We start from the raw sequence: 26290 nt of genomic DNA on the forward strand, positions 1-26290 counted from the left end.
TGCCATCGGGCCCAGAGCCTGGTCCGGCTAGAGCTTTGAGCTTGAGTCCTTTCTGTTGTAGGGCCTCTGTCTGTGTGCGCCTGCCTGCAGAGGCACATGTGTGTGTGTACACACACACACATACTGTGGTTTAGAACAACTGTGATATGGTGGAAGTACCCCGTCCTCTGGCCCAGAGGGAGCTCAGTTAAGATTGCTAAGGAGGATTTGCTCTGGGCTTCTCGTTATGGGTTCACCGGCAAACGTGCCTTATTGGTTTTCCGTGGCTACTACAACACTGAACAGCAATAGGAGTGGCTTAACACAACACAGATTTATTATCTTATAGCTCTGGAGGTCCTAAAATCAAAGCGTTGGCCAGGCAATGCTCCTTTTGAAGGCTCTAGGGGAAGATCTGTTTCTTTGGCTTTCCCAGGTTGACGAAGCTGCCCTCATTCCTTGGCTAGTAGCCCCTTCCTTCAGGGAACACCTTCCGTCAGGGCCAGCCCCGTGCTGTCTTCATCTCTCTGTCTCTCAGTCCTACACTCTGATCTCACCACCCCCCTCACCCTCCTGCTCCCTTCTCCCCTTGGGAAGATTCTTGTGATTACATTGTACCCACCCAGATAACCCAGGATAATCTCTCCAATCTCAGGATCCTTAACTTCATCGTGTCTATAATGTCTTGTTTGCCATACAAGGCAACAGAGTGCCCATCTCTGAAGATTAGGACATGGACAGCTTTGGGGGCCATTATTCTGCCCCATTTGCCAAGTGAAATGAGAGCATTCTTTCTGCGCGACTTCTGTACCCATCTCCCTGAGAGACAGCACATCACCCTGGGGCCTGAAACTGGATTCACCTCCTGAGCTTGCCCCTCTTTGTAGCTGTGTTCCTCGGGCAAGTCACCTGACCTCTCTGTGCCTAACTAATGTCCTCATCTTTAAGATGGGTAAAGCTTCATTGTGCTAAGTTAAGTCGAGAATATCATTAGAGTGATAAAGGACATCATTGGGCCAATAATAAACACCAAAAATAAATGGGAGCAACAGTTAAAATTAGGGATTCCAGATAGCATAATAGTTACAGACTTAGAAGGCCTGGGTTCAAATCCTAGTTCTTCCACTTATGAATGAAATGGCCTTGGGCTAGTATGCTTTAGGCATTTAAGTCTCAGTGTTCTCATTTGTAAAATGGCAAAACTATTTCCATCTGAACACATAGGATTGTTGTGAGGATGAAATAATAGTGTGCACATGAGTCGCCCAGAACATAGTGGGTGGCTTTTGTGGTTGTAGTTATAACCATCACCAGCATTACCCATCCTCCTTGGGGGTGATGGAGAGACTTAGAGGGCTGCCTCTGGCTTCAACAGAGTAAGGACAGGATGGGGCAGCTTCCTGAATCCTTGCTCCATTCTTGAGAGGATCAGAGCCTGGCTGGGCTGAGGCTTGAGGTGTCTGGTTTGGGGGGTATCTCCCTGATGTTGGAGCTTACAGCAGCAGCTTTAAACTAAGAGCTCAGGACAGGAGCTCACAGGACAGAACCAGGGTTTAGAGATGGTGACGAGGGCGGTGCAGATAGTCTGGCAAAATCCCCGGGAAGGTGGGGCTAATTCCTAGATGGTGTGGTCATAGGGGATGGTGTAGAGCTGTGGTTTCAACCATATTATTGTTTTTAGATTTTGCGCAAAGTCCTGTTTCAATGAAGGCTTGGGCAGATGTCCAGTATGCAAAAGACTTAGAAGCACAGCTGCTCTGGTTAAAATCAGGATGTGTGTGGGGGGCAACTCAGGCCTCCTTTTCATTCTACCAGGGGCCTCTAGGGGGCCCAGTTTAAGGAAGAAGACTAACAGGGTGGCAAAAACACAGGCCTTGGAATCAGACAGATCTGGGATTGCATCCCTGCTGTGATCTTTGGGGTTTCATTTCACATGCTCGAGCCTTAGTCTTCTCATCTGAAAATGGGACAACAAATAGCATGCACCTCATGCACTTGTGTAGACCAGAGATAGTGTCAAGCGCCTTGCATAGTGCACAGTAGGTGTCTAGGCATTTAGCAGGTGGTAGCTATTTTGATTTCCTAAGGGAGACCTCAATTAGAGACACCCTTCCAGAACCTGTGTCTAATCCTGGAAGCTGTGAAGTGGGGTAGATTTTCCTTGGGACTAGGAACCAAAAGACTTGGGAAATATTGGGTCCTGATTCTACAATCAGTATCCTGTGTGACTTTAATTTCTCTCTTCTTGAATCCTCTTTAGATGTTTATTGAGGGCCTACTATGTGCCAGGCACTGTCCTAGGAGCTGGAGCATAGGTTCTGGCACTTAAAAGGCCTAAGTTCCAGACTCAACTCTGCCACCTCCTAGCTCTTCGGGTATGAGCAAGTCACTGCCCCTCTCTGGTCCTCACTTTCTGCATGTGTAAAGTGAGGGGATTGAACTTCTGTTGTAGGGTCTTCCCAGAAACAATTGAAAAAGATCTTCCCAAAAAAATTATAGAACACATTTGAACTTGACTCTCGGAGTCATTCTGAAGTAAGGGCTTTGGAATCATACAACCCTGGGTTTGAATTCTATGTCTGCTACTTGCTGTGTAACCTTATGCAAGGCACTTAATTTCTTGAGGCTCAGTGTCCTCATCTGTAAAACGGAAGTAATGATAATCTTGTCAAAGGGTCATGGCAAAGCTTGAAGGAGCTGATACATGTAAAGTTTGTAGGAGAATGGCTGGTGCATAGTCAGTTCCCAATAAATGATAGCTGCCATCACCACTGTCCCCACCATAATTGTTGCCATCATCACCATCATCGTGATCACGATGATCGTGAACATCTATAAAGTGAACCTCTAAGTGATTGCTAAGACTCTAACATTTTAAGTCCTCCTTTCAAGGGAGAATTAATTGACGAATGTAGGAGCTCGCCCTGGGCCATGTGAGTGGGACACTTTAGAAAAGCATCCCCAGTAGAGAGAGTTCTCCTTCTCTTTTCACATCTTGGTCTGCTTAAAATTTCCTTTCCTTTTCCCATAGTAAGCAAGAAGAGGACCCTTGAGATCTGGAACACTATGGGATGTCAATGGGAGTCAATTTCTCTTTGTATATTTCTCCTTTCAGTAGTTTTATTTCCTTGTTCATACAGTGATTTCACTTCAGATCTTTTGGGGATGGGTCTTTGGCCAAGGCTCAGTTGTCTGATTTAGACCTCCTATAATCTCCCAACTTCATCCCTCTTACACCACATGCTGAAAGGTGAGGCTTGGTGCATGCCATCCTGGGTTGGCTGTCAATTACTTTCTCCCTCTGTCAAAACATTTGAATTGTAGGAGGCTGTGGTATCCTAGCAGCCCACAGCTTTGGTGTTCTTATTGTTGCTTTTTATGTTTAGGAAAATTGGATAGTCATATCCTCATTTTACAGTTGGGACTCGGAGACATTAAGTGACTTTTCCAAGGTTGTATGGGGGCCAGAACCGGTTCCCAGAAATCTGTCAGATGCTTATTCAAATAAGCCCCTTAGAATTTTTCATTCGTTAAGCCTTTCATGCTCTGAATTCTGAGGCATTCAAGACACAAGTCAGAAATCTGAAGCGATATGGGTGAGGCCAAATCAGCAGGGCTGAGTTTTGGGGCTAAAAGCCATTTGGAAGCTCCCACACCGGGGTCAGACTTTTCCCAGCAGAGAGGAACAGTGAATGAAGGTCTGGGGGCGTGTGTGGGAAAGGGGCTGTGAACTTACAGCTCCTGGCTCTGTGAGCGACAATATTAGAACAAGTATGTGGTAGGTAGGCTGTCACTGACTTCACTGTATGATGTCGAGAAGTCCCGTCCCCCCACTACTCCCCCTTCTCTGCTCCAACCATCCAATAACTTAACTTCGCTGCCTCAAGGTTCGCTTCCCGCCCATCCCTCCGCCGCCGCAGTTTAGCGCTGTCCGCGGTGCTGATCGCCAATCTCCTGATTGCCGTTTCGACCAGCGGGGATCTCTGGTGCGCCCAACCTCTCCTCCTGGCCCCCCAACCTCTCTTTCTCCAGGCACCCCGCACATAAATCACGGGTGGGAGGCCGGCTTGGTTCCCCCTGCACGGGGAAGCGGCTGCCCCCTCCCTTGCTCACACGGGGTTTTGCGGCAGTGGTGGCAGCTGCCACTGATTCGGGCACTGGGGAAGCAATTGATTCGTCTACTGCCAGCAGCCCGGAGTTGCCTACGCGGACGCAGACAGACGACAGAGAGAAAGAGAAAGAAAGAGGAAGAGGGGGTGGGGGGAGAGGGCTCCGAACGAAAACCATCATCCCTGTGGAGGGCAGTCTGAGGGAGCCACTGCCTTTGCCTTGTCCACTGACTGGTCTGAGTTTTCTCTTCTTCTGGCAGTGGTATTTCTTTTCATTTTGGTCCTGCATGATTTAGGGGTAGTTGCTGTGTGTGTGTGCGCGTGAGCGCGCACGAGTGAGCGTGCGTGTGTGCATGCTGGCGCTTCGATTTTATTTTGGGAAGAGTAGGGGAACCAAATGAACAATTTTCTTTCAGGCACCTCCAGTGAGCTTTCAAACCAAGTCATTGGGAGTTAGTATCTTCCCACCCCGGCAGGGAAGGGAAGAGTTGGCAAGAATTTGGCTCACCCATTCCCTCTGCAATCCTCTGGTGTGGAGGTAAGTGCTATTCTTCTTAATTGTGTAAATGGGCTAGGGGTATTGGGATCCCAGTTGGGATGAGGTTTGTACATGAGCTGGTGGGATAGAAGGAAGGTGGGGGGTTTGGGGAGAGGAGTGTTGAGGAATGACCACATTTATTTGCCCACATTCTGCAGTGTTTGATCGCCTAAGCAGCACCCCAAAGCTAAATGAGATTTCGGCTCAGTGCCCAGGGAGGGGGGTAAAATATGCTCCTGTTTTAGGCAATGCGATCAAAATTGTGGCTTCTGCCCAATTTACCCTCTCCCTTGCAGCAGAAGCTGTTGAAAGTAGCCAGCAGTTCTCTGAGTGGATTAACCCTTTGTGGGTTGGCCAGCCTGCATGGAGGGTCTCTGGATGCTCTGCTCTGTGGGTGGGCACTTTGGCCCTGAATGGGAGAGGGTCGCCTGAGGCTGAAAGGTTAACCCTTGCTGAGGGCCACCTAGGCACACCAGGTGAGGCTTGCGTAGGGCAGGGCTCAGACTGTACCACCTTCCAGGTACGGCTGAGTGATTCAATTGTAACGATTTTTGCAAGCTTGGCTGTTCTAAGCTTCCTGAGATGGGAGATCTGGGAGCCATGAAAGGACCACATTTTGCTTGGAATGAGTGGTCAGGCAGCCCAGAGGGGAGCAGCCAGCAGCCTGCTGAGCAGACGATGTTCTATTTTCACAGGTGGTGTAACCTGTAAGTGATTGTATGTGGGTGCATCCTGGCACCAGCCTGGGGGACTCCGTCCTGAGCCCGTCTGAGAGTAGGCAAAGAGGGGAACAGGGTTTCTTCCGATCTGGAGAAGGACCCCAGTTTCTGGCTTCAGATCTGTTCCAGGACAGACCAAACCCCGCTCTAGTTTCTTTATCTGAGATCCTGATGGGATAAGCCTGAACCAACCTGTTAGTGAGTGGGAAGTCGAGGTTTCTTGTCACCGAATCCAAAAACTCACATATAATTTGAAAACGCCTTTGCTGTTAATCTGTGACCCATCAAAAGGAGATTTCTCTTTGCTTCCTGCTTTGATTACATCTACCTTTTTGGAAATGAATGTCCTTATTTTTAGCATCTTCTCATTATCTCAGGGGCCACTTTAGTCTTCTGCATCCCCAAGGATTTCTCTGTAGGTTCTTGTTCTTGGAGGTGGGAGGAATAAAACATCAGCCCCAGAGACTGGCAAGCCTGAAATGTAAGCAGGGCCCACTCAGTCATTTTCTCCAGTCCCGGAGCCAAGCGGGGACGCCGAAATCCCGGGGCATGTGCCTGCTCAGGGAGAGCATGTGAAGCGGAGGGGTGGGCTGCTTGGTGGTTAGTGTTAAAGACGTGGTCCTCAAAATCCCACGCTTTTCTCACTGGGTGACCTTGAGGAGGAAGTTGCCTTAGTTTCCTCCCTGGAAAACCTCAAGTAGGAATGACTGACGTGAAGAAATTTAGCTCAGTTAAGGAGCCACAAGAACTGGCTGTGGGTGAAATTTAAGATATTGAACTTTGGCATTCACTGGGGCCCTGCAGTGGGGCCTGTTAGGAGTTCCCTATTGTGCTAAGTGTTAACCATTTAATTGCTGGATTGTGGGGAGGTTTGGGGGAACTAGGAAAGTATCAGGGGAGTCCTAGGGGCCTCAGTGCAACATCACCATCTGGTACGGGAGTATGTTAGTGTTTTAACAACTGGTTCAGCCATGCAGAGCGTGCCTGCTAGCCCAGCTGAGGGAGCTGGGACTGGGTTGTTAACATGTGGGTGCTTTGAACACATTTCCTTGCTGCCTCTTAGCCTTACTTCCTCGGGGGTGGCTGAGATCCAGAAGGCTGCCCTTCCTCCTCCCCCATCACATTTGAAATGGTGCATTGTGGTGCACCAGGGAGAGGGAAACAGAAGCTTCTGGAAAGAGGCTTGGGCTTGGACCAGGAGACCTGGGTTCCAGGCCCAGCTCCGCCTCCCCTTTCTGGGCTTCAGTTTCCATGTATGTGCAATGGGGCACACACATGGTCTAGGTGAGTCCAGGGCCCCTTCTGGCTGAGGTTCTGTGACTGTGTGATAGGAGTGTGTATGCAGGCGTGCTTCTAGGAAAGGGGTATACTGTGTTTGGAAATTTATCATGAGTGCCGAGGAGGTCTGTTTGGGGTGATTCAGGATTGGGGGTCTCTTGTGAGAACTTTGCTAGGTTCCTAGAACTTTGTGCTCAGCTGCAAAGGGGTCTGCTTTATTTGTGGCCTCAGATACGTAGACATACAGATATTGTAGCATTTGAAGGCTCCGTAGAAACTTATCCCAGGGCTGGCAGCAAGGACCCCTTCGAAAAACCCCACTCTGAAAAGATGCTTATTCATACAAACACACAACACTTGGGGACTCGTGGACCCTCCCTAATGCTCATCTGAGGACCTCAAGTTCAGAACCTCTGATCTAGTCTGACCCCTTGAGGGGGGCCCAGAGAGGGAAAGCAGCTTGTCTAAGACCACACAGTAAATCACAGCCGAGCAACCTACCCATCTGTTGTCATGAAGACAGGCATCATCCCTTTCCTCCTGGCTTGGGCAGCCCCCACCCCCCAAGCCAACTGGATACAGACAGAGGACATTCTGTGGTGTCTCCTCTAGCCTGTGCTGGGGATTGGGAAGCATAGCTATGGAGATAAGTGTGGGCATTTCCTTTCTCACTGGTGGGAGAGATGCAGCAGCCAGGGCTTGGCAAGTCTAAAAGGTGGCCTAGGAAGACTTTTCCCCAGCTGGCTGACCCTCTCTCCCTTTCCTACAGCTCATATGCATCCTGGCCACCTGCCCAAGGCTGTGAGTTCTTGTCAGTGTGGCTGCTCGGGGCATTTATTTGTAGGCTGTGGTATTTATTCTTTATTTATTGCACCCCATGTGGGTCGCAGAGAGTTTGTAACTTTCTTCTAAAAACCACCATGACATACGGTCCTGTCTTCTGCTTCTTATCCCCTTTGAGTGGTGAGCTGGTCGTAAAGGCAGATGAATCAGGATTGATGGGAATACCATGAGAAGGAAACAGTGTGGTAGATTCCTGTTCAACACTGAGACTGTAACCTGGGAGAGAAAGAAATCCGGGACCCAGTCGTGGTAGGCTGGAGCCAATAAGCCTGAATCATTCAGCTACCACCCAGGATGGAGATCCCTTTGTGCTGGGACTATGAAGGAGGCACCACAGAAATGGGCCCCTCTCTTTCCTATTCCCCACCCCCATCTGCCTCCTTAACCAGCCATCTGAGGGGCTGCAGTGTGGGCCTCTGGGAGAAGCCAGACCGGAGTTCAAGTTTGACTCCAGCGCTTCCTTGCTGTGTGACTTCAGGGAAGACTCTTAACCTCTCTGAGCCTTAATTTCCTCGGTGAAGTATAATAAGATATTACGGCATGGAAACAGATCTTGGGTTTAGATCCTTCCAGTTGGGTCACTTCACTTCTCTGAGGCTTAATTTTGTTCCCTTTGTAAAGTGAAGATACTAAAGGAATTAGGAAAATTTTGAGTTAATGCTTGCAAAGTACTTAGTACTGAGCCTGGGAGGAGTAAGTAAGCAACATATGATAGCCATGGGGATGATGGGTAATGGTGAAGTCGCCCCGGACTGAAAGAAGATTGGGAGAGGTAGAGGAAGGTGAATCCTGCGGGCCAACTGTGCAGTTTGGGGGCCTAGGAGAGAGAAGACAGGGCTTGGAGATGGGAGACTTCTGTTCCCACTTATTGTCTTTGTGGTGTTTGTGCAGTTGCTGGTGGTCGCCGGGACCTCAGTTTCTTCACCTGTGAAATGGGCATCATGGCCTTCTTTCCTCAAAGCCCGTGAAGCCCCTTGGAAGCAGACCCTCATTTGTGCAGTGGTCAGGCCCTGGAGGAAGCGGTCTGGGAGGAGAAGCCCTACTCACTCCTCTGTCTTTTGTTCCTCTAAATCCTTGGGAGGTTTTTGCTGAATCATTCCAACTCACCAGCTTAGAGCCCATGAGTTTCTCCTAGGAGACCTGAGCTTTCCCTTGCTTCCCAGCCATGGTGCTTTCCCTGCCGCGGGGCTACTGCCCAGGGCACCAGAAGTGCTATAGGCAAGATCCTACGGCCAAAGCTGTGCATCTCAATTTTTAAGTCAAGGTTAGCACACAGCAGTTGTTCAGTGGCGACCTGCATGGACACACAGGAATAAATGAATGAAACCTCAGTGGGTTGACTAGTGGACAGGTCAATTTGAGGAGGCACGTTTGGCCTATGGTCCAGTCCAAGGTCTGCATACAGTAGACACTTAGTGTTTATTGGTTATGATGAGTCATTGGTGCCAAGTTTAGAAGGACTTGGTTTTTATTTCGGGTCTGTTACAGGCAAGGCTCAGCCTCTCTTGCCTCCTGCCAGAGCATCTTTGACACTTACTCATGTACCACGCATTTATTGAGTACTTATGGTATGCCTGGCATCAGGCATGGTGGGTATTGGGAATAAAATGGTAACCAAGGCACCATCTCTTTTGGGACTTAGATTAAGTTAGTGGCTGCCTACAACATGTAAGCTTTTGGGGGGTGGTACAGAGAGAGGGCTTCCTTAGTCACCCTTTTGGGGGTGTTTTCACTCAGCTCAATGACATCTCAAAGTCCATTATTAAAGCTTTGTTCTTTGTCTTAAGCCCTTGCTCTTGGACAAAGAGCAGATCCTTGGGATGGGATAACACATCTGGCCTTATTAGTCATTTACACTTTACTGAGGAGGAGTTGGAAAATCCCTTCCAAGAAATGAGGGGGGCGCTTTTCAGGAGTGGGGAGTGGAGTCTACGCACACTGAGCTAGTAGGTAAAAGAAGGGACAAAAGGCAGGAAAGGCATGTGTTGCTGGAATCACCTTCTATTGGAGGCAAAAAGCGCTTGATGTCTGAGATCAGAGTCCGAGGCAGATTCTCGGGGTATGCCTAGACCCCCTCCATCAGACACTCTGAGTGCGGGGCCTTAAGACCTGTGTTTCCACAAGCCTCCACTGCTATAGGTAAAGGAATGTTATAGGTAATATCCACTGCTATAGGTAAAGGAAAAAAATGCACAACACTTTTACAGGTGTTAGCTGTGCTGCAAGCCTCAGGCTTTCTCCCAAGGTTTGCTCCCCCACTACTCACCATTTCCCAAGGGGCTGAGCAGGGTAAGATTCAGGCCTGTTGCCTCCCCAGCGCCCACCCCTTACTTTCTGCCCCCGAATCCCTGTTTTCTCACAGGAAGCACAAGCTTGATCTAGCAGTGGTGACCCCATTCCTTGCTAACTTCTGAGCACCCCACTGTGGGGGGCGGGGCGTGGGTAGGAGGCTTCTTTCTCAGGCAGAACCTCGGGACTTAGGTTATCAGATGGCTCGGGGGCGAGGAAGCAGGTATCAGCCAGCTCTCTAGCCTGGCTGGGCCTTCGGGGTTTGAGAGAACTCAGCTGGTTCTTACCCCAACTTGCTTTCCACGTGGGCTGTGGCTGCACCAAGGAACCATGCGGCTGAATGCAGTGCCACCGTGGTTTCCTCGAAGTAATTGCCTTGCTGTCATTCGTTTTAACGACATAACGCTTGCTTAAATCTCATTGTAATAGAGCAGTGTCAGACTCCGGCTTAGTAATCCAGTTGGTGAGCAAGGTAACAGGCCTCAGGAAGCTGGTTTTTTTGCCCACCCTTCTCATTCATCGACAAGAGGAAGCTGACAGCATCATAATGATGTGTGGTTTGTGACGGTTTATTTAGAGAGCCGAGGGGGGAAGTCCCCTCATCTCTCAGTATAGCCTGAGCGAGTTCATTCAGTTGCCTTTTTCTTTCTTTTTTTCCTCCTTTCTTCCCATTTTTTCCTCTTTAATGCACCTACACAATGACAAGCAGCGACTTGTGAATGGAAACAGCTCTCCGTAGAGAACAGATTATGTAAGCGGGTTCTGGTGCCAGCTGTTGATGGAGGGGCGGCGTGCCGGGGCTGCTGAGCAGAGAAATCATTTCTCGAAGTTTATCGGGAGGCCTTCCACACGAGATGCTGCCAAAAAAGCATCTGCGAGGTCCATGTGGGCCCTCAGCCTGCCGCTTATCCCTGTCCCCCTTTGTCTGTCAGCATTTTCCTTTGTCACGCTAGTGCCACTGTGTCCCCAAGTCTCTCTTTCTAGGTCTCTCTCCCCTTTTCACTGTCCCTGTCCCCTTGCCCAACTACCCCACCCTTCTAAAGTCCCCTGTCCCCTCTCTCTTGTGTCCCTGCCTGTCCCGGTGCCTCCTATCTTCTCCTCTTGCTCTCTCGCTACCTTCCTCTCCTTACTCCTGCCCTGCCCCAACCCATCTTTCTCTCGTCTGCGCAGATAGACTGAATGGCTTGCGAAGGGAAAGAAAGCATTCGTGAGCCCCTGAGGAGGGTGACCAGCTGTCCCAGCTGTCCCACAGGGGACTCTTGGCATGCCAGGCTCTTGGTGTGTTCAAACGAGAAAAGGTGTGGGCAAATCAGGACGAGTCGGTCGTCTTACCTCTATGTCAAATGCTTGGAATATTGAGGAGCTCCCCCAAAGATCAGAGATGTGGCTTTCTGGGGGAGCTGCCCGCTTTCCTACTCAGGGGGGAGGGACGCAGTGGTCTCTGGAGCCCTAGCCAGCCTTGGCGTTCTCTGCATGATGCCGGGAAGGTAAAGACCGCCTGGATCTACGGGGGCCAGTGGTCGGTCAAGGGCAACCCGACGCCCTTCTTACTCCCTGCCCCCTCCACTGGCAAGACTGACCCCCCTGCTGGTCATTTGCTCATTTGTCACAAGAGGGGACCCGGTGAGAGATGGCAGATGGTTCTATGCCAGACGTTCTCACACGTGAACCTGTGTCAGAATCCCCGGAAGGATGGTGAAGGCAGAGTTTCTGATTCTAGTGGGACGCGCGAGGCTGGGGCCCAGAAACTTGAGTGTCTGACACATCATTCGCAGTGATGTGGTTGCTGCCCCTCCAGGAGCCTCACTTCAAGAACCGCTGCTTTTGATCAATTTATTCCCAAATATTTGTTGTTCACGACCACGTGCCGGGCGCTGCTGTAGGCCCTGGGGATTCTCTCTCCTTCCTAGAGCTGACAGTCTAGTGGGGGACAAAGGCACTAAACCAGGAAACACATCCACAAGGTGATTTCAGGAAACGATATGACACCATGGAGGAAGACAAGGGATAGGTCAGGGAGAGAGAGCTAATTTAGTTATAAAAAGTGTGGCCAGGGGAAAACTTTTAGAGATGACAATGTTTGGATTGAAAGCGGAGTTTCCAGAAAGAGCCAGAACAATCCAGGCTGGGGGAACAGAAATGCAGAGGCAGAGACAGCGATGGTGTCTCGAAGGAACAGCAAGAAGACCAGTGTAAGAGGTGGCCGGGGAGCGTGAGGGGGGCGAGGTGGGCCAGGGCTGGGATGGGGGTGGGGGCTGGGCCATGCAGGACTCCAGTGGAGGCCAGGAGTCTGGATTTTACTTTATTTTGGGGGACGGTTCTCATCAGGAGCGCAACGTGATCTAATTCCCAGTCTTGGTCCTCATCACTTTGGTCTGTTAGTGGACAAAGGACTGCAGGAGGCTGAGGTGGTCCGGGAGACCAGACACGGGGACCAGGGACGAGGCCATGGACCCGGGAAGAAGGTGGTCAGATTTGGGGGTATTCTGCAGGATCACAGACAGGTCTTACGGAGGGATCAGATGTGGGGGTGCAAGAGGAACCAGGTTCCACTCCCAGGGAGACAGGACCTGTTCTTGGCATTGGTGCAGCAGTTGTGATTCTGGAGATCACAAGAGGGGCCTTGGCTGCAACCAGGGGCCTGTGGCTTAAGCAGCAAGAGGAACAGCTTGTGCCAAGTGAGGGGGTGCCTTTCAAGGAGATTGCCAGTGCTCCGTCCATGCTAAAATGCACCCTCTCTCTCTCCCCGGAGGAAACAGCAACAGCTCAGGGATTGTTCTCTCATGAGCAGGGGCTGGAATAGGCTGCCAGTGCTAAGCAACCTACTGGAGGAGGTCCTGCTGCTACCATGACAGGTGGGGACGTGGCCAAGTATCTCTCCCAGAGGTCTGCAGATGAGGGCCTTGTGGGGAGGGCTGCTAGGCAGGAGGGAAGATGCATGCTCCTGGTGTTTGCAGCCTTCCCTCTGATCCTTACAGACCTTCGTGCTGGTCATCAGAGCTGACCAGCCCCAGGCAGAGGGGGTCATCAGCACTGGCACATCCCAGAAGCCCAAAGCAAGACGACCCAGCCCGAGAGGGGCCATGCAAGGCACGGACCCAGCACTCACCTCCCGTGCCTCTCACAAAGGGACTGGCCGCCGTTTCTGTAGATTTGTTTCTTCTTGTTGTTCCCCCCCCCCCCCTTGGGAGGGTTTATCTGGCTGGGACAGGCCTACGTGTTCTCTGTCTTATCTGCAGAGGGGTCTGGGCACGTGTCTTCTGAACAGCGCGTGCCTCTTTGGAGAGCAGTCCCCGGGGAGAAATGAATAGTGCTCCCATGCTGGTGCCCAGGAGGGGGCTTTGCTTCTGATCACAGTGCGGGGACAGCTGGCCCTCCTTTGGACCCTCTCAGGTTTCCACCCAGAACTCATCTGCTTTGTAGATGAGCGTGGAGTTCGTCTTCTGGCCGGGGCGCAGACAGTGGGGTTCTTTTTCTCATTTCCTAGGACAAGACCACCATGGATCCCTAAAGGTTTCTTTCTCAGTCTTTTGTTATTTATTCTCTTTATCCTCGTAGGCCATTCCTGTCCCCTCACAGGTGGCCCTCCTATCCCATTTAGTGGACATCTCCTCTGTTTGTATACGTACCTTCAAAATAGGGACTTTTAACGTATATAAGTGGTGCGGGCCCATAAATCTCCTTGTCGCTCACTTTTTTTTTTTTCCACTTAGCACCTGTTTTTAAGATCCTTCCACATTACAAAATGTGCATCTAATCGTTTGCTCCTAATTGTTGATACACTCCCAGCCATAAATACCCCCACACGTCCCCCGTTCTCTTCGCTTACGTTAGCTTCCTTCTAGTTACCTGGAATATATCCGGGACTTTCCTGCACGAACCAGCGGGGACTCAGGACACAGAGACTTAATCTCTATTTAATAGAGATTCAGTAGTCACTGGGGAGGCTGTGGAGAGACCCTTCATGGTTTAGGTTTGGTTTGTTTGCTCAGAAAACACAGAGCGCTCATCAGTCGTGATGCCCCATGGGTACAGAGAGGGAGGCAGTGGTCACGTTGGTGGGGTTTGGAGCCCAGCAGATGTGGGTTTGAAGTCAGACTGTGATACCCACCAGCTGTGTGACCTTTGGCCAAGTGGCCTTTGTCCTTCTCAGCCTCAGTTTCTTCTTCTGTAGAATGGGGGGAATGGTAGTATTCATTCGATAAGGTTGTTGAAAGTGAAGTAAGAGGCTGCGTGTCATCACTTTGTGTAATAAAACTTCTTTATTTGGTCCCCTGTGAGGGGGGTTGGATAAGTAGTTGTCTGTATCTCCTCCATGTTCTGCGGGATCTACTGTGTGTGTGTGTGTGTTGGGAACGGTTTCTTAGCTGAGGCTGAGACAGTGGCCACCCTGTTGAATAGTTCTTTCCCCGTCTATGTGGAGAGCCCCTGGTCCCATCCAGAGTCAGCCACACGAGCCACCTCTGTGTGGTCCCCAGGACCAGGGTTTCAACTCTGACACTGATGTGGCCTCCAGAGAAGGACCGGTGGTGGCAGAAAGGCTCATTTGGTTCGGAACACACTCAGAGGGTAAAACACCACAGAAGCTGGTAGGGGGAGTTTTCAAGTGGCCGGAGAGGCCCCCCAAGAACCCCGTCCCCCACCAGGCTCTGGGACTGAACAGACTCCAGCTCTGGAAAATTCTCCCTCTGGTTGTCATGGCAGCGGGCGTAGGATGGAAGCCTTTATCCCCATGGGGCACCACAGGGCTGAGATTTTAGGTTGATACAAACTGTGGGGTGACCTCAGGTCTCTACTGCAGGGTGGTCTCTGATGCCCTGGGGTGGGGCAGGGGGGCTCTCCAGCTGTTCATAGCATTTCATCATCATCTTGCTGAAAAGACCCATGAGCTGCACTTGGATACAGGAAGCAAATGAATTGGACCCTGTCCACCAAGTCACAGAGCAGTGATGATGGGCTTGACCTTGGGCTTTGCACTCACCTAAGTGATCTCTAACCCTCTCAGGGCTTGTAAAGGAGGCACTGTCCTCATGCCCATTTTGCAGACCAGAACTCTGAGGCTATAGAGGACAGAGAGGTCTCAGTTGCCCAAATTCACACTGCCGGTCAAGGGGAGATTCAGGAATCCCAATCCAGATCTTTTGGACACCAATGTCAAAGATAGAACTTTCATAGTGAGAAAATGCACCTTCCAGGGACTTCTGCTCTGTAGAATGAGATAATCACCACTTATTTTTTGGAGTTGTTGTGACGATCAAGCAGCTTAGAATTTCTTTCGTTAATACGAAGCTCTGTAAAAATGGTCTCTATGGTCTTCCAATCCCCCCAGCTTGAATCTAGGATCTGAAGCATGAATGTTATTCATTCGGATCAGTAAGGGACAGTGATTAGAGGCACAGCCACTGCTCCCAGAGCTCCTTGCAATTCGAGTTGTACGACTTGCCAGCCTGTGAATTTGGGCAAGTTATTTGGGCTCTCTGACCTCAGTTTAATCCCCTGTGAGATGGGAATAATAATGGCACCTCCCTCACGGGGGGTGCTGTCAGGACTCTATGAAGTAACACATACAGGAATCTCCCAGAGTAGCACCCAGGATATGATACATTGACGGTATAAACCTCAGCTGCTTATGGTGACCTAGAACTTTTTAGTATATGTGCTGCCGAAGCGAGCACGACCTAGAACTTTTTAAAGAAGTTATTCCATTATTCCATAATGTGAATTCCATTTCCAGATGAAGAAAGGAAGCCCCTTGGAGGGCAGCTGATTTCCCAATGAAAGGTTCAGTCCCTGGGGATGACAGTGGCCAAGTCACAGAGCTTCAAATCATAGCAGGTCCACCAGGCCAATGACAAAGCGTTAATGTGACATAAAGTGGCAAAATGACAGTCACAGAGGCTGGAGAAAAGCAGATGGTGAATTCGGTGGCCTCGGGATCCTTCCCGATGGGCGCCAGCAGCTAGTCCCACTGTAGCCCCAGCACTTAGTGGCCCACATGAAATGTTTTGCCAGATGTAGGTAATAATATATTGGGAACTAGAAGCAAGAAAACAAAACCCTGTTTGGTGAGTGCTGTGGGGTGTGTGGACCTGGCGATTCATGGACCTGTACCCCTGGGGATAAAAATATATGTTTATAAAAAAAAAAAAGAAAACAAAACAAAACCCTGTTAGGAATGCAGATGAAATGATCGAGGATCCATTTATAATATTTGCTTCATTAGTTGTATGACACACACATACTTAAGATCACATATTATATAAAAGAATCAATTAATTGGTTTCTTTCTGCTGCGGACACATATTTAGATAATAATCAGTGAACCAGAAAAATAAGGAAGGTTTTATAACTGTAACAAAACTCACCTCCTGCAGATGCTTTTGGTTGGAGACTAGGAAAAGGAAGACACACCATTTGGAGTTGCCTGCTGGTTGGAAAGTTGAGAAGGAATTTACTTGAACTATCTTGTTACGCAAAATAAAGCAAATTTGAGAGGGAATGAGAAGTGCTCAACATTGTGAGAAACATCTTGGATAGAAGGTGCTTTCTGAGGAGTATTTGTTTGGGAAGATCCTTACCTTCTATTTGGTCACTTAGAGCCAGGCATTGCACTCAGGGCTGGAATAAAATAGAAAATGATTTCGATTTGAACCTTTCTCTCGAGGAGGTAGACATAAATCAGTAATCATGCATGTGGATATCATATATATATATATATATAGATATAGATATTATATATCTATCTATATATATTATATATCTATATCTATCTATCTATCTATCTATATATATATATATGTAAAACCTGAGGGTTCAGGAAAGGTCTATGAGAGAGCATCGCCAGGAAATCTGGGAGGGCTTCCTTGAGGAAGTGACATTGGACCTGAGAGCTGAAGGATGGATAGGAGTTAACTGAGTAAAGCAAAGAGAACAGTTACAGCAGTGGGAACAGCATGTGGAAAGGCCCTGAGGTGGCATTCAAGGCTCTGAATGAAAGCCAGCATGATGGGAGCACAAGGTTGGGGGGAGCCCAGTGCGAGATGAGGTTGGTGGTACCTGCAAGACCATGGTATGACAGCTTGCCTTTCTTCTGAGAGCAGTTCTCAGAGAAACTCTGTTTTTATAAGCAGATGACCTGATCTGATCTGTTTTGTAAAGGGCTCCTTAGCTGTGGTGGGATTCACCTCCAGGGGAGGGCGCCGAGCGATTTGACAAATACTCTGGAACGGAGTGATGCACAAAGGACTTTGTATATTGGCTCAGCCCTCTGTACCCCACCCTTTTTACAGCCCCAATCCCCTGGAAGGGGAAAGGGCAGTGTGACCCCAACCAGGGAGAGATTTTGTTCTGCGGTGAACTGTGGTGTGGGGCTCCTCCCTGAAAATCTGGAGAGGGGGTTGGGGAAGTTACCAGTCCACCAGCTCTGCTGCTGTGTGATTCCGACCAAGTTACTAAATCTCCCTGTGTCTCAGTTTCCTCATCTGGAAAAGGGCTAGCAATAGCCTCAACCTCCCCGGATTTTCTTGGGGCCATAACGAGTCGGTATATATCGTCTTTGCTTGGAACAGGCATGGCACGTGAGAGAGGCTTCATCAACGAATGACCACGGTCATGACGATGAAATCTCAGAGCTCAGCCTTCTAGAAGGGGTCGTCCTAATCCTTCCCGCCCCCGTCCACTGCCTCACTTTCTGTGGGCCTTTCCCCAAATATCACTTTCTCAGAGAGGCCTTTTCTAGATCATCTTATTTAGAAATTACACCCCGGTGCCAGAACCCTGGGTCTTCCTTGCCTGCTCGTTTTCCCCGGCCCTTAGCACCGTGTGACACTCCATCTTACTATAGTATTTATTTTGTTCGTCGTCTCTCCCCGCTGGAATGCCAGCTCCTCCCACAGGATCATTAGACTCTTTTATTTAGCACTCTGCACTCAGTGTGCCTTACCCCACAGCCTCTGGCACCCAGTAGGTGCTCGGGAAGTATTTGTCAGATTAAAAAAAAATGCTGACTATGCCCTTCTGAAGTTCGTGCTCTCGTTCACAACCTGACCCACTCCCCAGGCCACTCTAACTCACTTAATGGTTCAGCGGCACCCTCCCCCCCCCCACCCCCGCAAAAAAATCCCCAGGAAGGGGTAGGGGATGGGCAGGGGAGGTGTTGAGGCACCAGAGATTTCAGTGATGGGGAAGAAGGGAAGGTCTTTTCCAAAACCAGCTCAGCAGCCTGATCTTTTTAACCTGATTAATCACATTAAGACTTAGTCCATTTGCACATTCCCTCAGCCCGGTCACGGCCGCTGGTAGGAAGCAGACTTATTCATTATTCAATATTTAAGAAGACCTGCATTGCAGGCGAAGGGTTTGGGCGGTGTGTGGAAGAATGGGCAGCAAATGCTCCAGGACTGACTCTGAAGTGGTGGATTGTTTTTTAAAAAAGGAGAGAAACAAGAGAAGGTGAGGCCCCGAAGCTCTTAGCCTCTCCGCTGGCCTTCCCAGATCTATGATGACGTGCACCCCTGAGTTATTTGCTCTGATTCGAGGCAAGAGAGTGTTACCCACAAAGGAGGCTGAGATCTGGGAAGCTTGGTCTCGTGGGTCCCCTTTTTCTAGCACTGGCATAAAGTGGTGGCTTTCAGAGTGTGGTCCCTAGACCAGCAGCATCGCGGCCACCTGGAACTTAATAGAAATGCAAACTCTCAGGCTGGGTCCCAGACCTCCTGAAACAAAAACATCAGGACAGGCATGGGGGACATCCGTCTGTTTTCACGAGCCCTCCAGGGCACTGATGCATGGCCAAGTTCGAGATGCCTGGGCAGGAGGGACAGGGACCCGAAGAGCGTGTGGAGCCGGGCCTGTGGTTCTCCGCAGGTGGGTCTCTGTCCAGGCTGCACATTATAATCACTGGACAGATTTCCAAAAAGTATGATGGGGACACTTACCACGAGTTTCTTCTTTAGGTGGTTTGGTTGGGATCCTGAAATTGGCATTTTTGTTTGTTTTTAGTTTTTAGATATTTTGCACATTCTATTTTAATTCCAGTATGCTGGAATTAGCCCTTTTTACGGCTCCCCACCCAATCCGCCATGCTAAGGCTCGCCACCTAAGAATTTTAAAGAGCGCCAGTGCTCATCAGTTTGGAGGTGACTGCCCCTGGGGGAGGAGAGATGGACATGAGGCACGGAAGGGGGAGGAGAGGAGGGTAGTAAGTTCAGACCCTACAGGCTGTGGTTGGCAACCAGGACTTTGTGCTAGGATTGTCTTTTTTTTTTTTTCTTTCCTGTAATAAGAGCTCCCACTTAACTGAGCATTTAGTATGGGCCAGCACCGTGCTGGGAACTCTGCATGCCTCATTTCATCCACCAGCCCTGAGAAGAAGGAGCATTTGTAGCCCCCATTTTCCAGACAAGGGGTACAGAGAGGCCATGGAACGTGCCCAAGGTCCCAGGCTAGCGAGGGACCAAGCCAGCTGTGAAGCGTCTGGAGTTAGCCACTTCCTGTCTCACGGGTCCCTAAGCTGAACACAGGCTGGCTTCCTAGGAAGGGTGATTATTGAGGAGAGGTCCTGAGGATGTCTCCAGAAACACCCGGTGAAGTGGCTGTTGGAGAGGTGGAGTCTTGCGTCACTTCCTCCCTCTCGTGCCTCTAGATTCAGACCCTGGTTTCCGTTCTGCCAGAGGGACTTGCCTTTCTGGGAGCTTGGTTTTTCCCTCAAGGCTTCTGCATCCCCAGGTCCCATGAAGGCTTGTGAGGGACCCTTTTGTCTCCTTTCTTGATTTTCCGATGGCAGCTTGGCCATTCAAACCAGTCCAAAAACTCGCAGATAGCTGCCAAGCCTCCACTTAGCTTTCAGAGAAAAATGGCCTTCGTCCTTTCCTTTTCTTTCCTCCAGTTTCTTCTCTCAAAAAGAGCTAACTAAGACTCAGGGCCAAGGGGACTCACTCTTCACTTGTCCTCCGCTTTGAAAGACGAGGACCTTTCGACTCCCTCCCATCAGCCCTCATCAGTGACCTGGTTTATGGCAGAAACTAAGCTGCAGGCTGATGTGATGTGAGAGGAACCACCGGCAGCTGCCCCCCCCCCCAGCTCGCTGCAAAACTCTTCCCCTCGGATCCCACACCGTGGGCGCTTAGAGATGGCAAAGACACTTAGAAACCCATTTGCTCCCAGCCCTGCTTCATTATCCGATCAGACTCCAGAAAAGCTGCATGCTAGACAATTCCTGTAAGTTTTCCGTCTCTGGCAAATCCCCAAACCAATGTGTTCACTCCTGGCTGGTTTCCATCTTTTTAGCTCACCTCGTTCTGCTCCAGAAAGGTGAATGGTTGGAGGGACGGGGTTCGAAATGCACCTTGGTGGGCATCTCGTGGGAGAATTTGGCCAGAAAACAAGCCATAATGACAGTACTTTGTCGGTCCTTGGCACTTTTCCTCCCAAATTGCCTCTTTACATCAATTATCTCATTATCTGCCCCTTGCCTCCACCAGACTCTGAAAAAATAAAAGAGAAAACAGACCAAACTCCTAAGGGTTTGCCCCACTTAGTAGTCCTTCTTGTAAAAGGGAAAGTGGAAAGGTAGGAGCACTTGCTGACTAGGATATTATATATATAAACATTTGCATATACATAAGATATATAACATATCATTACGCATTATGCATACGATATACTATCTACTTTATATACATACATGTATACGTATGAGAGAGAGTTGACTCTCATCATTTGGAGTAGTTTTATTCTGCAAAGTCACCACGATCGCTGAATTAGCACATACTTGAATCATCACTCCTGAGGGAAATAACGGGTTAGGTCCCTGCAAGCTTCTACTCACACTTCCTTAACCGATCCATTCATATCCTTTGTTTTGTGTGCGTTTCTGCTTACAGACATCTTATTCAACACATGTCTTAGTCTGTTCAGGCTACAGTAACAAACTGCCTAAGACTGGGTGGTTTATAAGCAACAGAAATTTCTTTCTTGGGGCACCTGGGTGGCTCAGTGGGTTAAAGCCTCTGCCTTCGGCTCAGGTCATGATCGCAGAGTCCTGGGATCGAGCCTCGAGTCAGGCTCTCTGCTTGGCAGGGAGCCTGCTTTGAATCCTATCTCTCTCTCTGCCTGCCTCTCTGCCTACCTCTCTGTCAAGTAAACTTAAAAAAATAAGTAAATAAATAAAAAATTAAAAGAAATTTCTTTCTCACCATTCTAGAGGCTGGAAGCCTGAGGTCAGGGTGTCAACAGGGTCGGGTTCTGGTGAGGATTCTCTCTGGCCTGCAGACTGCTGATTTCTCGTTGTGTCTTTATGTGGCAGAGGGCGGAGAGACAAGAGAACTCTCTCGAGACTCTTAGATGGGCACCAGTCCCATCACGAGGGTCCTAGTCCCATGACTTAAGTTAACCCGGATCACCTCCCACACCCCACCCCCCCCGCCCGGCTAATACCATCCCATGTGGGGGTAGAGTCTCAACACATGAATTCTGAGGGGACATGAACATTCAGTCCGTAGCAGTAGATAGTATTGTTGAGTCATTAACATTGAACTCATGGCCAACGGCGCTGTAACTTATGACCCATGAACTTATCAGGCAAATGTAGGTTCTCTGTAAGGTGCACTGCAGCCTTCTTGCACTGAGGAACACCAGGCAGCACCTCAGCGCTGGGTTCAGGGGCCATTTTCAACAGCGAAATCACCATTTTATCATCATCATTTTATTGTTTGCAATAAAAATGTAAACAACGTGGCATTAAACAAGACCTTGAAGAAGAGACCTGTGTGTGGTGTGAGAGCTATTGGACCGGAGCGGCATGCTGGGCCACTCGTTTTTTTTGTTTGTTTGTTTGTTTGTTTTTTAATTTTTTAATTTTTAATAAACATATATTTTTATCCCCAGGGGTACAGGTCTGTGAATCGCCAGGTTTACACACTTCACAGCACTCAGCAAAGCACATACCCTTCCCAATGTCCATAACCCCACCCCCTTCTCCAAACCCCCCCTCCCTCCATTTTTTTTTTTTTGCTGTTCTGTGTCTGTGTGTATGTGTGTGTGTGTGTCTGCATGCCAAATGACTGTGAAGGTGCTACAGGTATTGTTTTGGGGGCTAGGGGTCAGTAGGCAAATTCACAGGTACAGAATTTGCAAATTACAGGAATGATTCGGAGTGTGAGTGAGTGAGTGTGTGTTTATCAATCAGGATTACATTGATCGTAATCCTCACTCAGGCAAGTTTAAGCGACACAAAGGGACATTTATTGGTTAATGTACTAGAAGAGGCCACAACACAGCTGAGGCTTGACTCTATCTAGTGGCTCAAAAATAGCATTAGGATTAACAGCACTGGGACAGAGTTCCGATCCTCTAGCTCTGCTCTCTTCCGGGCCAGCTGGCCTCTCAGGTGAGCTTTCTCTACCTGGGAGAACCCTCGCCACGTACTTAGAACCCAGAAACTCAGAGCTTAGCTTCACAGAGTTCACAGAAATCATTGTCCACAAGACTGAGAACCAACACTCAGTAGAGAGCTACCCTTTCCATGTCTCAGTGCATGGCTCCCTGATGGGGACCTCAGCTCTGCTCTGGTCATATTTCCTGACTTCAGCTAAAGTTCAGAGTGAGTGTGGGAAGGGGTTACTTAAGGTGGAAGGCAAGTTTGTTGAGGGACATCAATTTAACAGTCTCTCTGCTGTCCCAGGACAAACTGGCCCATAGCCTGTGTCCCACATTTTTGCTGCTGGCTTCATTTCTTTCAAGAGCTCATGTAAGTCTCTGGAAATCTGGATGCCGAGAGGCCCCTCATGCAATAAAACGCGTCACCTACTAGAGTGAGTAGCTCTGAAAAGAAGAGAAACTAAATCAACTTCAGATGTAGTTTTTTTTTTTTTAAAGATTTTATTTATTTATTTGAGAGAGAGAGAGAATGAGCAGAGTGAGTGGTCGGCGATGAGGGAGAAGCAGGCTCCTGATGCGGGGCTCGATCCCAGGTTAAGGCAGAGACTTAACCGACTGAGCCACCCAGGTGCTCCCAGATGTCATTGTAATATAATGTCTCTTCAGAAGGTCTTCAAGTCAAAGGATGGACGGTGACTTGTTGGCTGCACCAAGAAGGAATTTTGTGTGCATGCCTGTGTGTGTGTGTGTGTGTGTGTGTGTGTGTGATATAAAAATGGACTGTGACATCTGGGGTTTGGACACAGGCTCTGTGATCTGCTGAGCTGGAGACTTTGGGCCAATACCTCCTCTCTCCTTGCCTCCGTTTCCTGGTATAAAGACTGAACTGAGGACCGAGACAGCTGTGCTAAGTCCCCACATGTGTAGAAAGCTCAGCCTGGAACAGAGTGAATGTTCTTGGCTGACATGAGGGCTCCGTGACGGGGGAGGGGCGGGAGGAAGAAGATGACAGGTGAGTATTGAGAGTCTAATTGTGCTCAACTCCCAGCCCTACTACTCACTGGCTCTGATTCCATCCCTGGGAAAGCCAGTTAACCCTTAAAACCCCAGTTTTTCCTTCTGTGAGAGGGACTCAGTGGTGTCTCTTGCCAAGCACGACCGGAGCCTGTATAAGTAGATCACGCAGCGTGGCCCCAGCACCTGATAGATGACGAATGGCATTACAGGTGTTACTATCAGCCTTTATTCCCCAGAAATGTGACCAGGGTGGCTTGTTCCTCTTTATTTAGTACCCACCACGTGCCAGCTGCTGTTGTGAGTGCTTGAACCATACGTCGTGCTCATTTAACCTCTCAGCGTCCCCCACCCGGAGGGAGGTGCTGTTCTCACTGTTATTGTCATCTCTGGTTTTCATATGAGGGAAGTGAGGCACAGAGAGGTTAAGTGACTGTCTGAACACACAGAGCTGGGATTTGAACCCTGGCCGCTCTGCACTCCTCGACCTCCTGCACTCCTCTCACACCTGCCCCGGAGATCGTGACCACCAAGGGCTTTGTAAAGCGCAGAGTGCTCCGCCCATATTTGATGCTCTGATGGCTGTTTCCATGGGGACGGGAGAGAGAGACAGGAACTTTGTGGTTCATTCGTTTGAATGAACCAGCCAACACCGACCGAAACTCCTGTTTCTGTTACTTTCTCCCACCTGGCGCCAGGCGGGTCTGGGCAGGGCAGGTCTTCAAGGTCTAGTGTTCATGGCAATGAAGAGAAGCTTTCTGTTCTTCTCGAAGTGGTCTCAGATTTCTTCGCATCCACACCCCCGGGGAAGTGGCCATGGCCACAGTGCAAGGCAGGAAGTATCCTTCCTGGCCAGAGACTCTGGAACCTGTGTTATTTTTTGGGTGGCGGAGGTTCTGGAAGAACACTTGGGTAACATCTGTGGCAGCACTGGGCAAGCAGCCTTGACTACTCTGTCTTCTGTTCCCACCTCTCACGAGCTCTAGGAAGTAGCCCCCTTTGTACAGATGGGGAGACTGAGGCACTAAGAAGTTAAATAGTTTGCCCAGACTCGCCCAGATTGAGTTTAGCTAGCAGTTGGACCCAGGTCCAGGTGACTCCAAAGCCTGAGCTCTCCATGGAAAATTCTGTCATGGAATTTGTACCATGGGTGAAAATGAGGGTGACGTGTGAGTGTGTATGTGTGTGTGTGTGTTGTGCCAAGGTGAGAGAACAACTAGGAGCCCCTCCTGGGGCCCTGACTGCTTCTGCTTCACAAGAATGAAGTGAAAATATGCAATTTTCCCAGGGCAGGGAGCATCTGAGGCCAGAGTACTTTATCCTTCTGTCTTAAGACACTGGCTCTGCCTGCTTGCTAAGAGAGTCCGGCCAAGTCAGGGAGTTAGTGCAACGGGCTGGGAGGAGTCCGTGAACTTGAACTGTTCCTTTCTTTGGAAATGCACGTCACCCTCTTTACAGCAGCCCTGACAAGTAGTTCTGCTGTTTGTGTTGGATTACTTGCAGTGATGGGAGCTCCTCACCTCTCACAGTCATAGGCCCTCCTTTTGATAGCTCCAACGGTGAGAAAGCCAACCTTGACCTGGGCCCATCTCCCTTACTGTACCTGTCACCTGTTGCACTGGCTCTAGAATCACACTGCTGGGATTCTCCACGTGTCCCCATCATTTCCTAGCTGGGTGACCTGGGAGAAGTTCCTGAACCTCTCTGTGCCGCAGGTGCCTCATTTGTGAAGAGGAAAACCCATCGTTCATTGGCTCATGGTGAGGATTAGATGAGCTACGTAACCTCGAACAGGACCTGGCACATTGCAGACCCTTGGAAACTGGATGCATGTCCAGAGGGATAGGAGCGGCGAGTTTAATGGATGGGCATTTATAGTCACACAAACAATCCAGCTCCTTCCATCAGGTGCTGGGAGCTGTTAGCTTGTCTAGGCCTGGAGGGGCTGGAAGGGAACACCTGTGGACCCAAAAGAGAAAGGATTGTATGGAGGAGTCCTCCGGACAGGAGCTGTGATCCCCAGCAGCCAGCTTATGGTAACCAGCAGGCGGGGCCCAGAGAATATGTGCCCTAGCCTCTCTCTCCCTGCTTCGGGTCTCCTATTGCTGCCTCCCATTAGACAGACCCGACCAGGAGCCGGAGGGCAGGAGAGCCTCTGAACGCACCCACACAGGACATTCTCCCAGGACACAGAGCTGGGTAGCGGGTGAATGCATCTGGACGAGTGACTAGAAGATATCCAGCAAAGCTATTTTTATTATTGTTTTTATTATCGGGTTGGACCATAAAATGCTGCCACTATGCCACCATCTTTGCCATATGAAAATAGCAAATTATATAAAAATATAAATACAAATCCTATAAACGAATATCTTCTTAGCCAGATAGTATATTACTTGTATCAGTCATCAGTGGGTGGTGTATCATTCATCAGGGTGGTGAGAAGGCTCATTTATAAAAGACCCAGGTCTGCGTCCTTGGATAGTCCAATGTGACCTTGACACTGAGGAGGGGTCAGGATGGCGCTTGTGGTCTGTGGGGTGTGATGAGCTTTAGGGCTGCAGATAAGTCCGTTCCAGCTGGGTTTTAATCAGAACAAGTTTCATTGTAACTTGGGCCCAAGGGGCAGCCAGGGGCCATTAAGCTAAATGGCTTGTTTTAATACACAGACCCGGCTCATCCCATTTTCCTGTTTGGGGTCCCTTGTGTCTGGCCATGCTTGCGACAACACAAAAATCAATCCTGAGCATTTCCTCTTCCCTGCACACCACAGCCTAGCTGGAGCAGAAATAAGCTTGGTTAACAACACAACAAAGGCCAGTTTCCACTTTATCAAGGAACCGGGTAATCGGCTGGTCTGCGTAGGGAGCCCTGGACAGAGTTCTGTGACAGTGTGCGTGCTTTGTAGCTCAGTGTTTGGCTTCGTAGACTCAGGGCGCCCAGAGATTCATAACCCCGCGGAGGAAGGAAAGGTTTGGGGTACCCCTGTCCAGCAGGAGACATTCTTCCCAGGAAGATCCATTCTGCATGCTTTCCCCTGCCTTCGGTGTGTGAAGGTACACCCTGGTGAGACTTCCTGGCTGTGTGTCTTTGGGCAAAGCGCTGGACTTCTCTGGGCTTCCGTTTCCTGATCTCTAAAACTG

At 49.6% G+C, this 26290-nt stretch overlaps 1 protein-coding gene across 6 annotated transcripts in view; it reads left to right on the plus strand.

The window, feature by feature from the left end:
• The window catches only part of RPH3A (rabphilin 3A), a 257663-nt gene that overhangs the window by 153791 nt on the left and 77582 nt on the right, over positions 1-26290 (plus strand). The window contains exons 1-2 of one of the 6 annotated variants that reach the window (XM_004753272.3): positions 3850-3965; positions 4505-4626. The exons of 2 other annotated variants lie outside the window; for them this stretch is intronic. The gene's annotated coding sequence lies outside the window, so the exon portion shown is untranslated. Of the gene's footprint in view, positions 1-3849; positions 3966-3989; positions 4351-4504; positions 4627-26290 lie in introns of those variants that run through there. 3 more of the 6 variants (XM_045073645.1, XM_004753271.3, XM_045073644.1) reach the window with 3 other exon arrangements.

This window comes from Mustela putorius, unplaced genomic scaffold (assembly GCF_011764305.1).
Source record: "Mustela putorius furo isolate JIRA1106 unplaced genomic scaffold, ASM1176430v1.1 tig00537248_pilon_pilon_pilon, whole genome shotgun sequence".
NCBI classification, from domain to species: domain Eukaryota; kingdom Metazoa; phylum Chordata; class Mammalia; order Carnivora; family Mustelidae; genus Mustela; species Mustela putorius.